Source organism: Lepisma saccharinum, chromosome 30 (assembly GCF_977018435.1).
Source record: "Lepisma saccharinum chromosome 30, izLepSacc3.1, whole genome shotgun sequence".
Classification (NCBI taxonomy): Eukaryota; Metazoa; Arthropoda; class Insecta; order Zygentoma; family Lepismatidae; genus Lepisma; species Lepisma saccharinum.
The window spans coordinates 36,476,420-36,492,621 of record NC_139258.1 but is presented as its reverse complement, the minus strand read 5'-3'; the positions used below and the strand labels follow the sequence as shown (position 1 = coordinate 36,492,621).

Here is a 16,202-nt window from a genome sequence, read left to right as displayed (position 1 = left end):
CACTGATGTTCTGCCTGCAAAACAAAAGTTATCCGAAGTAGATTGGTCCCATAGTGCCAGAGTTATTACGATTTTTCTCCATTATGTATACGAATTCAAATTTCCCGCTCAAAGCCTCGGCGACACTGGGCTTACTTTCGTCAGACCGTGCGGCGTACTAAGGGTTAATCTTTGCTCTCTTTCTGCTTCTTTCTCTTTCTTAAAATCGATCATAAAGGAGATCATCATTTCCCTCCAACTATCATCTGTTGGGGTTGGTGTAACATGTTTTTCCACGCACTGTCTATATTTAACGTCTACCTCTGCTGCTATGTCAGATCCTGGGGTTTTATGTGCGCAACTTTCATGAACGTATCTGCTACAGCCAGAGCATGGTAATAAGGTTTCCTCCTTCTTTTCTTCATTCGTACAGCAAACGAGCCTCTCCTTTTGCTGCCTGGTCAAAGGTCTCTGGGAACCTATCATCTTTGCTTCTTCTGTTTCTGGAATAGGCTTCTTCTTCAGTTTCTGGAACAGGCTTCTTCTTCTGTTTCTGGAACAGGCTTCTTCTTCTTCTGCTGGGCCACGAAGATCCACAGGTGGTTGCTTCGATGGTCCTGGTCACGGTCGCCAAAAATCACTGACACGCACCTTCTGCCTTTAGGGCTTTTTTATGTTAGTCAGTTACAACCCTTTATCGGACTTCTCAAAGGCTTCTAAGGGCTAGTAGGATCAAGCCCTTGCGAGGTCTGTGGTGCAGGATTTAATTTTAATTATCACCTATGTAGGTTTGAAATGAAAGATCTTGAAGACCTTTTATTCGAAGATTTATTTAAACTTCCGATGTTATACAAACACTTTTCCAAACAGACAATTCACCCGGTATAACTTGTAGGCCTAAACCTATTAGTTATACCGAAGTTTATAACCCTGGTCTTTTGATGATGCAGGAGAATGCCTTATTCAGAGTTGGGTTTGTGGAATATCTGCCAAATGGAGTACAAGTACACCAGCCAATCCGAAGATTGAAGCAAGATATTACCCAACGTCCCCTGAACCATCAGCCTTTCGGCAACCAGGAGAATGTCCCGTAGACTTACAAAAGTCTAGCTCTTTTATATCATATTGTTGTTTACAATTTACCATGGTTACTACATAGTTGTTTTATATTTCCATAGTTTCAACATTTTTTTCTGATTTAAGTTAAACAATTCATTTCCTATTGTAACATTAACAATAACACATTTTTCAAAGAAAAGATTCCAACATACGAGGTGTGGCAATTAAATAACGAGACTGGTGTCATAACTGTGATGTATTGCAAGAAAGTTACAATTGACTGGTATCCCCTTCAATATACTCCCCTCCCCTATCAATACACCGCTGCATACGTGTCTTCCATTGTTCAAAGCAATGCTGTAGGTCATCAGATGTCACACTGTTCAACAACTCTGCCGTTTTTCGTTTCACCTCTTCCACGGAGTGAAAATGTGTTCCCTTCAATGCACTTTTCACTTTTGGGAAGAGATAAAAGTCACAGGGGGCCAGGTCTGGGGAATACGGAGGATGGTCGAGCACAGGAATGCGCTTGGCGGCTAAAAACTGCTTCACAGAAAGGGCATTATGGGCAGGCGCATTGTCCTGGTGGAAGATCCATGCATCGTTCTTCCACAAATCTGGTCTCTTCTTCCTTATTCTTTCCCTCAGTTTGCTTAGCACTTCTTTGTAGTAGGTCTGATTCACCGTTTGACCCTGAGGCACCCATTCAATCATGATGATACCCCTGATATAAAAAAAAAACAATGAGCATTGCCTTCAGTTTCGACTTGCTCATTCATGCTTTTTTCATTCATGGCGATGTGGGAGTCTTCCAGTGCATGGATTGACGCTTGGTCTCGGGATCATATTGGAAAATCCATGTTTCATCACATGTGATGACACGTGTTAGCAATTCTGGGTCTGCTTTGAGTCGTTCCATGATGTCACAGCAAATGGTCTTTCGATTGTCTTTTTGGTCCTGAGAGAGGTTTTTCGGAACACTTTTTGCACACACTTTTGTCATGTTTAAATTCTCATGCAAAATTTGTCTTACTGTCTCTTTGTTAATGTTCATCATGTCTGCGAGCATCCGAATGCTCAGACGTCTGTCTTTCCGCACAAGTTCATGAATTTTTTTTTAACATTGTCGTCCTTTCTTGAACTCACAGGGCGGCCGGGACGTTCATCCTCTTCACCCTCCTCCCTCCCTTCTGAAAATCGTTTGTGCCATTCGAACACTCGCGCACGTGACATAGCATTATCACCATACACCTCTTTTAACATTGCACAACATTCCGTCGGTGTTTTTTTTTTATTTCACCAGAAATTTGATGTTAATGCGCTGCTCAACTTTATTGTCCATGATTCCGGCACTACTACAGAACACTGTCCTCTTCAAGCAAGCCTGCAAAGAAAAGAAAAGCTTTCAGAATCATGAAACAAACAGTGGGTGCGCATGAAGGTTCAATATCAACAACACATCAATAGCTACCTCCCCCCACTATCCTACGCGGCAGGAGGTGCGCAGTCTCGTTATTTAATTGCCGCACCTCGTAGATTAATACAATACAGATTGAATAGTTCTGTGCTTGAAAAAGTATGTGTTGACAGGGGCGACACATAGCGTTCCCCCAGAAGAAAATAAAATTAAATGTAAGTGAACGTTATTTAATTTTGATTTATAACTTTTTCTCCTTTTTTGTATATTTTCATTTTTTTTCACTTCTTCTTCTTCATGATGTGAGGCGATGTTTCATTTGGAATCGTCTTCTTGGACTTCATTCTTCATCTGCACTTAGCTTCTGGAGAAAACAGGAAATGGTTTTACATCTTGTTCAACACACTCCTTCGTAAAACTTCTTGACGTCCATTAGCCAGGTCTTCCATCCATTTAGGTCTTCTAGATTCTTCTCTTTTGGAATGGGAGATGGATTTTGTAAAGGAAATACAGGTTGTTCTGCAATTATCTTGCAGATTGAAGTATTTACAAGTCCCTGTTTGTCAGAAAATAATGGGCAGTGTAGTTTCTCCTTATCTTCTTGATTCAGCAACCCTGGAGCGAAGGCCTTCTTTCTTACATCTTCCTCGGCGGCGGACCTATTGTCTGAATGCGATTCCCTTTCAGCCATCGATAGTTTAACACACAAAGTCTTACCATTAATTGCTTCAAAACTATCTTCTTGGTCATCTGGAATCAAACTTTCTTCAACGACTTGTCCCTTCACTGTTAAATATAATTTGTTGGCACCTGCATCCAAATTGACTCTATATCTCTTGAAGAAGGGATATCCAAATAACAAATCTGCCTCTAAATTCTTCACTACGTAGACTTGATCTTCAAAAGTGTGTCCTGCAATTTCAAAAAGAATGGTTCGGCATCCTACAATACGAGACCTCTCATGTCCAACAAAATCCTTTAACCTTATTCCTGGACATCTTTGCAGTTTCAAGCCTGGTAATCTCTCTCGGAGCTTTACCCAAACATTACAATTCATGACGATGCATTCACTTCCTGTTTCCAAAGTACATCTTATTTTTAATCCTAAAACTTCTATTAGAATTTCTGCCTTCTTGCTGCAATTCCCAGTTACTTCAAAAACATTAAACAATTTCTCTTCTTCAGAATTTGGACAAGAATTTAGATCCAGATACAAAACATCTAAATTCTCATTGGTAATAAATTTGTCTTCTTCGCTCTCACAAACATCAAGATTGTGTCGCGTTGTAGAAAGGAGAGCTTCGTATCGTACCCAAGGTATTGGGTAGGATGTATAAAGTCTTAGCATAGCAGGTATCAGAGAAAGGAATGCTGAATAAGTAATCAGGCAAAGGTCGGGTGATTGACTTGGAAGTCGTATGTGGCATGAGTGTTGGAATTGTCAGGAGGTGTGATCAGTTGACGAGAATAGGAGAGAGAGTAAGGACTACGGATTGTGAGAGAGGAGCAAAGTGGGGAACGACTATTGGACGATGGTGTGTGACAAGAGACAAGTGATAGTTGAGAGGACAAGCTAGGAACAATCTCCATATATTTGTAAGGCAAGTAATATCCTTTCCTTAACCAATCCATATCGGTTCAGTCATGGAGAGTATGAAACCCATATCTAATCTAAGCTAATTTCTATCGCCATTCCTTTAAAAGGTAACCTCTTGCATTTATCACATTCAGGCCAAGCGATTGATAACCATTTGAGAGATGAATGAGGAATAGCTACATCACCCAATTAAATCTAGAGGTTCTTGGTTCGATCCCAAACGCAGCATGGGAGTTGCGTTACGTGGTGGAGGCTGCTTAGGGCTTCTCATCCATTTTTTGCAAATGCGATGAGAAAACACTGCAGTACGTGAAATACTGCGATTTTCATCTATTTCATCCCGAAATATGATGAAAATAATAGAGCCTTCTAGCTTTTCAAATTACGTACGTGCGATATGGCGCCGGAATTTTCACTTGTTAGCGCTTCACGTTGTGTTAATTATCAATTGTTACCAAAGATCAAGAAAAGAAAGCAAAGGTAGGCCTAGCAATATGCTACGCGGTAAGGCGCAAATAAATAAGAGTAGAGTTTTAACTAGGTTATTCGGCGATTGGCTTGTGAAAAGATGAGAATTAACATTAGGATGTTGCATAAAGCTTGGTTAAATATTTTAAAGATGTGTTCGGTACTGTCGTCACTCTGTTACGCGATTGTTGAACCTAACTTATCAAATTTTTGGGAGAGTAAACAATTGAATTGCTGATAATGTCCTGTCAAAGCTCGCATAGGGGGCGATGGCGCAATGGCGGTAACCCTCGATTTCAGCGTTCGCATTTTTCATCTTCATCGCCGCGAACATTTTTGGAGCAACAACAGGGGCGCGATGATCCAAATAACCATACTAATCAGGTTGTAAATACAAATCATTCTCATTTTCGTCAGAACAGAAGCAATTTCAAACGAGTAAGACCTGCATATGACGGGGACCTAGGTGTAGGACCTACGGGGAAAACTCTAACGGTGTCTACTTTTCCTTCTGAAGATCTGATTTACATCAATGTGAAAGTAGATGGGGAAATTCGACAGTTCATCCTGGATAGTGGAAGTCAAATTTCGGTAACTGGAGATAAGAACATACCAGTCAATGCCAAGCGATTTAATATAAATACTGCGATTAGAGGGGTCACTAATAGTCAACTGACGGTTAAGGAAATTGTGTTACTACCATTTTCTATACATAACCAAACATTTGTTCATCCATTTAGAATTGTTAAGGATTTTAATCAAATTACTATATTAGGAAATGATTTCTTGAAGGGACAAAAGGCTAAGTTAGATTTTGAGGAAAATAAGCTTACATTGCATAGATTCGGTACACCTCCTAGAAACCAAATTAAAAATGAGAATAAGAAAGCTTTTGACGTGTCAATCAAAGTTTCCCATTTATTACAGCATGTTTTGAAACCAGAATATGTAGCTGCTAAAAAGATAAAAGTGAAACCCAGGACACATTTGTGCGTTCCACTGAAATTGGCTAATTTATATGACAAAGATAGAACCCTCTTGGAACCGGACCTACAGTTTCAAGAGAAAACGGGATTGATGGTTGCCAGAGCAATTATTAATCCGGATTCGAATCTCATTTGGATCACAAATCCTTTAAATTATAATGTTACAATTAAGAAAGGCACTATTATCGGGAAAGCTGAAACATGGGATAGGCCAATCATGAGTAACAATAATGATGAGAATAAGGATGAAATTGGTGAACAGGCACAGGTTTTCGCGACGGAAGAGTCAGGGAACGTCAGTGACGCACGGGCGGACCCTAGTCGGTTTGATGTGAATCCGAATTTAGAACCCCAGCAAAAGGAGCAACTTTTGGCTGTTTTAATGAAATATCCACATGTTTTTGCGTGGTCAAAGGATGATATAGGTAGAGCGACGAATTATAAACATAGAATTCAACTAAAAGATGACACAGAATTTCACTTAAAATCCTACCCGATTCCAGTTCACCTTCGTGATGAAATTAAAGATCAGATTGAGACTTTATTAAAGCAAGGTGTTATTTCTCCTACAAAATCACCTTTTAACTCTCCAATTATCCTTGTAAAGAAGGCAAAGGGGGGTTATAGATTATGCCAGGATTATCGCAGATTGAATGTATCGTCTGTATTTGACGCTCTGGGGGTAAATAACATCAATGAAATATTATACAATATGGGGGGCAAGAAATACTACTGTACGGCAGACTTGAAGAGCGGATTCTTTAATATTCCTCTCACCGAGGACAGTAAGAAATATACAGCATTTACAATACCAGGAATGTCACAGTATCAAATGAACGTCGTGCCACAGGGCCACGTCAGTTCATCAAGTGCGATGACTCGTTGCATTCACCTTGCTTGCTCAAATTTAGATCCCAATCACTTTGCACATTATGTGGACGATTTATTTTGCTTCGGAAATACCTTTGAAGAAATGCTCGTAACTCTGGAGAAAATGTTACAATGTTTACAGGCCGCGGGATTGAAACTTGCAATAGAAAAATGTCACTTCGGATACACTGAGATTATTGCTTTAGGACATAAAATTTCAAAATTTGGCTATCGGATCAATGACAAAATCATTGATTCTATCAAGAAATATAAGACACCGACAACTGTGAAACAAGTTCGCACATTTCTCGGATTAACATCTTATGTCAGGAAGTTTTTAAAATCATATTCCGAGATGGCACTTCCCTTGCAAAAATTGATAGGAAAAAAGAAGAAATTTCTCTGGGGGGAAGAACAGCAAACTGCGTTTGAGAGGTTGAAAGAGGCTTTACTTACAGCTCCTGTATTAATGGCATATGATCCATCCAAAGAAGTAAGGGTATATACGGATGCAAGCAGTAAGGCTATTGGCGCAGTGATTTTACAACCGAATGCGAACGGTGATTTTCAGCCTATTTCCTATTGCAGTAGAGTGTTAAAAGACCATGAAACTCGACTTTCAACCATCGAGCAAGAATTGTTGGCAATCATATACGCATTTAAGTCATTCAGATTCTTTTTACTGGGGAGACATTTCGAATTATTTACCGACAATCAAGCAATCACATTCATTCGCTCCTCAACGCAACTTTCAAACAAATTATTTAGATGGTACACGTTGATGGCCGAGTTCGATTTTACGCCAATTCACTGTAAGACTACACAAAATATGGCGGATGCTATCAGCAGAGAAACAGAACATGATCCACAGGGAGAAGACGAGGAGCTTCCAGAGCCACGTACATTGTTATTGTTAGATGAGACAATTGATGTTGCTATACACCAACGAGAGGATTCTTTTTTTGGAAATATCATTAATATTTTGGAAGGAAAAGAAGACGAGGGGGGCAACAACCCACCCAACCCCTCCCTGCAGAGGCAAGCTTGTTATTATATTATGGACAATGGACTTCTTTATAGACAACATAAACTGGGAGCTACGACTAAGAAATTATTATGCATACCGAAGTCACTTCGCAACACTGTCATTGAGACATTGCATAGTTTACCAGCTGGAGGAGCGCATTACGGCTTCACTAAAACATACAAAAATGCACTAGATAGGATTTACTTTCCATTTATGAAGAACCATATTCAGAAAATGGTCAAGGAGTGTGTAATTTGTCAGCAGAATAAGCGCATAAAAGGAGCGCCATATGGAGAACTTTTAACGTTCAACTCCCAGAAACCATTCGATAGAATCGCTTTAGATTTTAGCGGACCGTATCCACCAAGTGGTTTGCTCCGCCATAAATATATACTAAGTGCAATCGATCATGGTACTCGATTTTTAATTGCTCAATCAGTAGCAGATACTTCAAGTGAGACAGCAGCTAACTTCCTTTTTGAAAATGTAATTCTACGCTTTGGTTGTCCTTCTCGTATAGATACGGACAGAGGTACTTCATTCACAGCAAGTTTATTTAAAGAACTATCGGAGAAATGTGGAATCCATCTGAAATTCGCTCCAGCAGCTAATCACAATTTAATTGGATTATTGGAACGATCACATGCTATTTTACAGGGACTTATGAAAAACTTCGTGAACTCAAAACACACAGACTGGCTTTTATACTTGCAATCGGCCGTGTGGTCATACAATGTTAATTACCAGGAGAATTTGAAGAACAGTCCATTTTTTCTTCTTCATGGATTTACGCCTAGATTAGTCTGGGAGAGCGGACTACATTTAACACCCAGTGTGAATGTAAACAACGAGATGAGATTCAAGATTCTCGAAAAAGCACGAGCAGCAGCTTATGAGAGTCTACAGAAACGCCACCGACAAGCAAAAAAGTACTACGATAAACGTCATCAGTCCATTGAATTTACGCCAGGAGAATTGGTTCTAGTATACGATGGCAGTCATCGTGTACACACCGCTAAATGCTTTTCGGGAGTATATAAAGGACCTTGTAAAATTATAGCGAAAGAAAATCCCAATGTTTACAAAGTGGAATATAAGACAAAACGGGGACAGACAGTCGTGGACTCAATTTCGGTTCAGAGGTTGAAGAAATACTATGCTTCGGAACACGGTAGCGGCGATGAGAATGTAAATGGTGATGATGAGACTGAAGAACAGGAACAGTCAGGAGTGAATGAGTGAGAACATACCTTTTACCCTGTACGTAACTTCCTTTTCAGTACTCTGATGCACTAAATAAATTTTACATCTTGCAAATATATTTTTAAACTAACAAACACTAAAATTATGTGAAATATTATTGTTTAGCCCTTAATAATTGCACGGAAGTGTAAAACTAGTTATTACCACACTAAAATCATTAGTTATAACACGTAGACTTCGAGGTTTCATAATAATGAACAACAAGTACAGTAACGCGCAAAAATAATAATAATTAATATTATTGTATTCACGGATAGTGAACAAAGGGAATGGTGATGAATATAAATTGCGCGCAAGGAATTTTCCTCAGATTTCTGTAGGCCTGCAGAGAACTGATGGAAATAATCTTTTGTGAACTACAAAAGATAAATAGTGTAAGTCAATAATAGACTTTAGTATTTTTTATGAATAAAATGTGTTAAACACATTCGGTAAGGAAAATGAGAATTAAAATTCTCTATGATTTAGCGTGGTTAGTCAAAATAGGGTTTAAACAATTGCACATTTTAATATTTCAATTTTTAAATATAAGTAATAATTACAATTATAATTTTAATAACTAAATAAATGACAGAAATATGAGATTATCAGTTTTATAAGATTTAAATAACGTTAAATAAAGAGAACAGTTATAATAAGAGCTGACTAGGCATACAGCCAGTAAATTATTCAATAAAACGAGTAGCAGATCAATAATAACTAAATAAGAATTGCGAGAATAAGAATTATAATATAGATAATAATAATACGAAGAGAATAGTGAATATTTTGGTTCTTGGATAATTATAAAGCTTAAATAAAATGTATCACATGGAAATAATATAAATATTAAGATTACCTTTATAATTATACGCATTTTACATTGAGATTAAATTTTTTGTATATCTTTCTTATATAACTTTACATAAAAGCTAGATTTGAAATCTATGAAGCGTAATAAGTCAATTAAGAGCATAGGAGAAGTTACAGCTACGATCGTGAGTTATCAGCAGCCACTTGTCACATTTTATTAACAATTTAACGACACAGTCTGAGATGAATTACGACAGTTTTGAAGAAGTAAAGTATCTTTCATTAAACACGTACATTACATTGATCCATCTAATTTGGGATATTTCATTCCAAATATCACTCTACAATTATTGAATGTTATAATCAAGTTGCTTAGAGTACTTCCTAAGATATTTTCCCGTATTGTAAAATCCCACTACCATAAAATTTCCCTCACATGTATTTCACATTCTGAAAACGATATCGAAAATCAGCTTCGAACGTCTTCATGGTAAATTATCTGTCGTCAGCAAAAGGATAAAGTTCAACCGGGGTGCAACGGAAATGTCCTTCCTCCTTAAGCAATGGGGAAACTTGAGTTACATTCAGAAAGACAGAACAACTAACGAAATATGCAAGTTAGGCATTCTATTCGTTTCTTGCGGCAACGATATCTACCTACATCGGCAGGAGCAACATTCTCTCTTGACATGAAGTAACCAACACGTTGCAAATTAAACAGCAGATATCTCACATTCCACATTAGCCGGGGAACTGAATAAACTGCCGGCAGAGCATTCTTTCAACTCAGGTTATCAGCTCGAAAGATACGAGGGAACATGGAATTTTATGTCTGTTCAGAACGCTATTTCTTTGTGAGACAACATTTGGAATCTATATTGCAATTAACTTTTCATTTTATATCATTTAATGTTAGGTGCATATACATATAGTTACACACTACCAATTGTCAACTTTCATTTTTTTTTCTCTCCATATTTTTTTTGTATACACAATTGTATATTATTTTCCTTGAATATTCTTAGGCTGATTGCAATATCATTAGGGCGGAAAGAGTCTATAATGGACAACGAGATTTCGGATTCTTAGAATATTATCTTATGTATTTCAATTTATGTGGACAATATTAGCAAGTGCAAAGGAAATTTTACAATTAATCTTTATTAATGACGATATTTTATCAATATTATACTAACAGAAGGACGATTGATCAGCACATTATCTTTTTAGGTAATATTTAAAGTATTTCATTTCATTCAATTGCTATTGATATTGATTTCAGTAAAATTAAGCATTCATATATTTTCACAAATCAATTATGATTTAAATTTTGCAGTAGCATACACTTATAAATTCTCAAGAGTATTTACAATATTACATTCAATTCATATGTAAAGTTCAATTTGCTTTTAGTAATTATTAGTCGTTATATTTATTTATTTTCTCTTCTCAAGATTCTAATTATATTTGGTGTGTAAAGGATGGCATTAATTAGAATTTGGGTAATTTATAGTAAGAGTAAATGTTATGACTGAATCGGTACTCCTTTTCAAATTCCATTTCCTAAAATGTAACAACTCTCAACTACAAGATTTTTCATACTTGTAATATTTACAAGCACTATTTTTTTAAAAATAAGGGTGACTTAGAGGCGCCCTTGTCTCAACAAAACCTCTACACATACCGACATATTAAGTTCTCTCACACACACAACATTACACCAACGATCAGGAGGAAATGCCTGTTCGGTATATGAAGCAAATTTCCTTTCCAAAACCTACCTGAATTGCCTCACAGATAATTCAAATTTTAACGGTGAAATGAACATTTTAACAATATTATGAAACCATGTTAACAGTCCTCAGTTCAACTTTTTCACAGATGTCAACGTCAAGAGATGATCACCAGCTAAAACCTTGGAGAAATAAGAAATCAACACGAATTACACCTGAAGGACGGAGAGAAATTATTTGTCCTACGATTTTTTTTTGAGAATTTCTCAAGATTTTTATTTCTGAGATTTTTCTTTTAATTTTTCGACACGTGGAAACATGAATTACAATTAGACCTTTCATCCATTTTAATTACGCAGTTCAGCAAAATCAGTTGATAAGCACCAAATCGTTTAACATGGATCTCCTTCATTCTATTCTAATTAACTCCTACTAAAGTCAAGTAGTAGTGAGACCTGATATTCAACGCTGATAATACATACATCGATTTGAAGGAATATTTACATACAACTAAATACTTCACATTCACAATTCGACGATATGCAGTTCTCTACTGTACATTTTTCTTCAATGACAATATTTGTAGCTGCAAAGTTAATGCATCAAAGTGAAAAACATTTTTCACGGCCACAAGGAACTAATATATACATATATACGTGGTTTGGTTCAAGAAGAAACTTCATTGCTATACGCAGAGACTATTAAGTGATGATAACAAGAGTAAAATTATGGTATTTTACTTGAACTCTTTATGAGAATCAGGATAACTCAAGGATTATTTTATGGACAAATGTTAGTGCTGTGATTTTATCTATCGAACACTAGTATATTCTTATTTTCAAATACATAAATTCATGTACATATATTATTATTCAAGGACAGTTATTGATACAGTGTATATATTTTGATTAACTTCAAATTTTCTAACTAAATATTTATTGTGATAGTTGACATATATTATACATAAAAACGACAGCGATCTTTAAATGATACAATGAAATAAGAGACGGTGAAATTTACATCGATAATGACATATGTGTGCAAGTGTAACTCGGATGAGTATCACAAACGTTGCTAATTTTGTAAATATTAACTTCCAAATACACAACAGTGTTGTACAGTGTCAGTGCTTGCAGGATCGATTACACTACTTCGCTAGTGTGTCATTGAGATATAAATTTTGACAAGATCCATTCTTGTAGAACAATGCTTTTATAATTTTCTCACGTGGTGTCAGAGTGTTGCATGCTTATGCACGGACTTCGCTACGTCATCATGTAGTATTGGAACTCAGATGTGTAGCGTAAGCCTCTCAATGAATACGCGCACGAGCAGATTGTCAAGTTAGCATAACAAACTCACGTGCCAGTGTTTACCTTTTATATGCTTTACGCAGACATGTATTTTTTTTCTTCTCTTTATTTCTATCCGGACTCGTGATATATCTATATTTTCAGGACCTATATTATTCCATTTACATATATTCTGGGTAATGGTATGTTATTACAATATTTTTAGTACACTATATTTTATAATAAAAAAAAAAATCTCTCCATAGAAAGGATCGATATGGAATACAACTTTAAATCTTTCATCTTTAGGTGAAAATCAAAGGATTTTCTTTAGGGGGTAGAGGAGCGTATCGTACCCAAGGTATTGGGTAGGATGTATAAAGTCTTAGCATAGCAGGTATCAGAGAAAGGAATGCTGAATAAGTAATCAGGCAAAGGTCGGGTGATTGACTTGGAAGTCGTATGTGGCATGAGTGTTGGAATTGTCAGGAGGTGTGATCAGTTGACGAGAATAGGAGAGAGAGTAAGGACTACAGATTGTGAGAGAGGAGCAAAGTGGGGAACGACTATTGGACGATGGTGTGTGACAAGAGACAAGTGATAGTTGAGAGGACAAGCTAGGAACAATCTCCATATATTTGTAAGGCAAGTAATATCCTTTCCTTAACCAATCCATATCGGTTCAGTCATGGAGAGTATGAAACCCATATCTAATCTAAGCTAATTTCTATCGCCATTCCTTTAAAAGGTAACCTCTTGCATTTATCACATTCAGGCCAAGCGAGTGATAACCATTTGAGAGATGAATGAGGAATAGCTACATCACCCAATTAAATCTAGAGGTTCTTGGTTCGATCCCAAACGCAGCATGGGAGTTGCGTTACGGCTTCATCTACAACGACCTCTGGTTTAAATTTGCTCGACTGGTAGAGGGAATTTCCCAAGAAGGTGCTTTAATGGCAGAAGGAATTTCCCATACAGGTGCTCTAGGGTTCAACTTCACGTTCTTCTAGCTTCTCGATTAAACGTGCAAATTTCTGATCATCTTCTTCCTTATCTTTTAATCTCTGCTCTTTTTCAGCTTCTTTCTCTATCTGTCTTTGCATCCTCTGTTCAGCTTCACGTTCTTCTAGCTTCTGGATTAAACGTGCAAATTTCCGATCATCTTCTTCCTTGTCTTTTAATTTTTGCTCTCTTTCTTCTTCCTTTTCTTTTAACCCTTAGTTCGCCGCCGTAACACATATGTTACAAAAAAAGTATGTCCCTTGTAGCCGCTGTAACACATATGTTACAAACAGCTTTAGATACAATTATCGAGGGTTTGCCACACTTATATTTGTATATTGAGGTTGAAACACTGACAGTTCGTTCGGGAACATGTTTTGCAATCGTGTTTCGAAAATTCCAAATCCCCCACCCCCTCCTTTCTCGGAATATGTCACGTGTTTGGGCTCACCCAAACACGTGTTCGCTCTTCAGTTGACAGACACAATAAATGCTTGGTATTTACGATGCTGTTTTTCTCCAAGCTTCCAACGCTGTGATTTAGTACTGATAAGGCACACATTCTTCTTTGTGTTTAGACCTGGTGATCGAGCTGAAGTAGTGGGGGGGGGGGTAGGGCAAGGAGAGAGGGGATTGGATGAGGTTTGGCAGTGTCAGCTTTCTGTCGCCTCTATGTTAGAAATGCAATGAAGCTTGACGATAGCCAGAGGCCAAAAGCATGAGTCTAAAGCGTGCGTCTATCCAGAAGTATAGACAAAAGAAAGGATTGCAAAGGCTCCGTCCCTCCTCTGTTAGGACTAACAAAGGCCTCACCATAAACACTTCGTATCATATAACATCTCATCGATTTCCCTAACGCACAAACGTTTCCTTCCGGACATATTTCCACAAAGAGCCGAGTCAAAAGGGAGAAATAGATTCACAGTAGCTACACAAGAGGCAAGTGCGAACGAAAAAAGCAAAAGTTTGGGTTTTCTCCCCAAAGTAGCTGGAGAAGAGGGGGCAAACTCCAAATTTTTATGATTTTTTCATTGAAATTTGGGGGATGCAGCCCCCGCCCGTAACCCCCCGCGGTTGGGGCATCCAAATTTTACATGGTTGCATGCACTGATGTTCTGCCTGCAAAACAAAAGTTATCCGAAGTAGATTGGTCCCATAGTGTCAGTTATAACAATTTTATGAATAATATGCAAATTGGCTAAAATTTGCTAGAGTATTACGTTTTGCCTTATTATTCAAATTGTATTGCACCCACGAACATGAATCAAGTTTCATTCTGTTGCAGAAGGTCCATTCTTTGAAAAAAAAGCAAAAGTTTCGGTTTTCTCCCCAAAATAGCTGGAGAAGAGGGGACAAACTCCATATTTTTATGATTTTTTTCATTGAAATTGGGGGGGATGCAGCCCCTGCCCGTAAGCCCCCCGCGGTTGGTGCATCCAAATTTTACATGGTTGCATGCACTGATGTTCTGCCTGCAAAACAAAAGTTATCCGAAGTAGATTGGTCCCATAGTGTCAGTTATAACAATTTTATGAATAATATGCAAATTGGCTAAGATTCGCTAGAGTTTTACGTTTTGCCTTATTATTCAAATTGTATTGCACCCACGAACATGAATCAAGTTTCATTCTGTTGCGGAAGGTCCATTCTTTGAAAAAAAAGCAAAAGTTCCGGTTTTCTCCCCAAAGTAGCTGGAGAAGAGGGGGCAAACTCCATATTTTTATTTTTTTTCATTGAAATTGGGAGGATGCAGTCCCCGCTCGTAACCCCCCCCCCCCCCCCCCCCCCCGCGGTTGGGGCATCCAAATTTTACATGGTTGCATGCACTGATGTTCTGCCTGCAAAACAAAAGTTATCCGAAGTAGATTGGTCCCATAGTGCCAGAGTTATTACGATTTTTCTCCATTATGTATACGAATTCAAATTTCCCGCTCAAAGCCTCGGCGACACTGGGCTTACTTTCGTCAGACCGTGCGGCGTACTAAGGGTTAATCTTTGCTCTCTTTCTGCTTCTTTCTCTTTCTTAAAATCGATCATAAAGGAGATCATCATTTCCCTCCAACTATCATCTGTTGGGGTTGGCGTAACATGTTTTTCCACACACTGTCTATATTTAACGTCTACCTCTGCTGCTATGTCAGATCCTGGGGTTTTATGTGCGCAACTTTCATGAACGTATCTGCTACAGCCAGAGCATGGTAATAAGGTTTCCTCCTTCTTTTCTTCATTCGTACAGCAAACGAGCCTCTCCTTTTGCTGCCTGGTCAAAGGTCTCTGGGAACCTATCATCTTTGCTTCTTCTGTTTCTGGAATAGGCTTCTTCTTCAGTTTCTGGAACAGGCTTCTTCTTCTGTTTCTGGAACAGGCTTCTTCTTCTTCTGCTGGGCCACGAAGATCCACAGGTGGTTGCTTCGATGGTCCTGGTCACGGTCGCCAAAAATCACTGACACGCACCTTCTGCCTTTAGGGCTTTTTTATGTTAGTCAGTTACAACCCTTTATCGGACTTCTCAAAGGCTTCTAAGGGCTAGTAGGATCAAGCCCTTGCGAGGTCTGTGGTGCAGGATTTAATTTTAATTATCACCTATGTAGGTTTGAAATGAAAGATCTTGAAGACCTTTTATTCGAAGATTTATTTAAACTTCCGATGTTATACAAACACTTTTCCAAACAGACAATTCACCCGGTATAACTTGTAGGCCTAAACCTATTAGT

At 37.9% G+C, this 16,202-nt stretch overlaps 1 protein-coding gene across 3 annotated transcripts in view; it reads left to right on the top strand.

Annotated features, from left to right (window-relative positions):
• The window catches only part of brun (trafficking protein particle complex subunit brun), a 114,309-nt gene that overhangs the window by 35,436 nt on the left and 62,671 nt on the right, over positions 1-16,202 (top strand). The window lies entirely within an intron of this gene.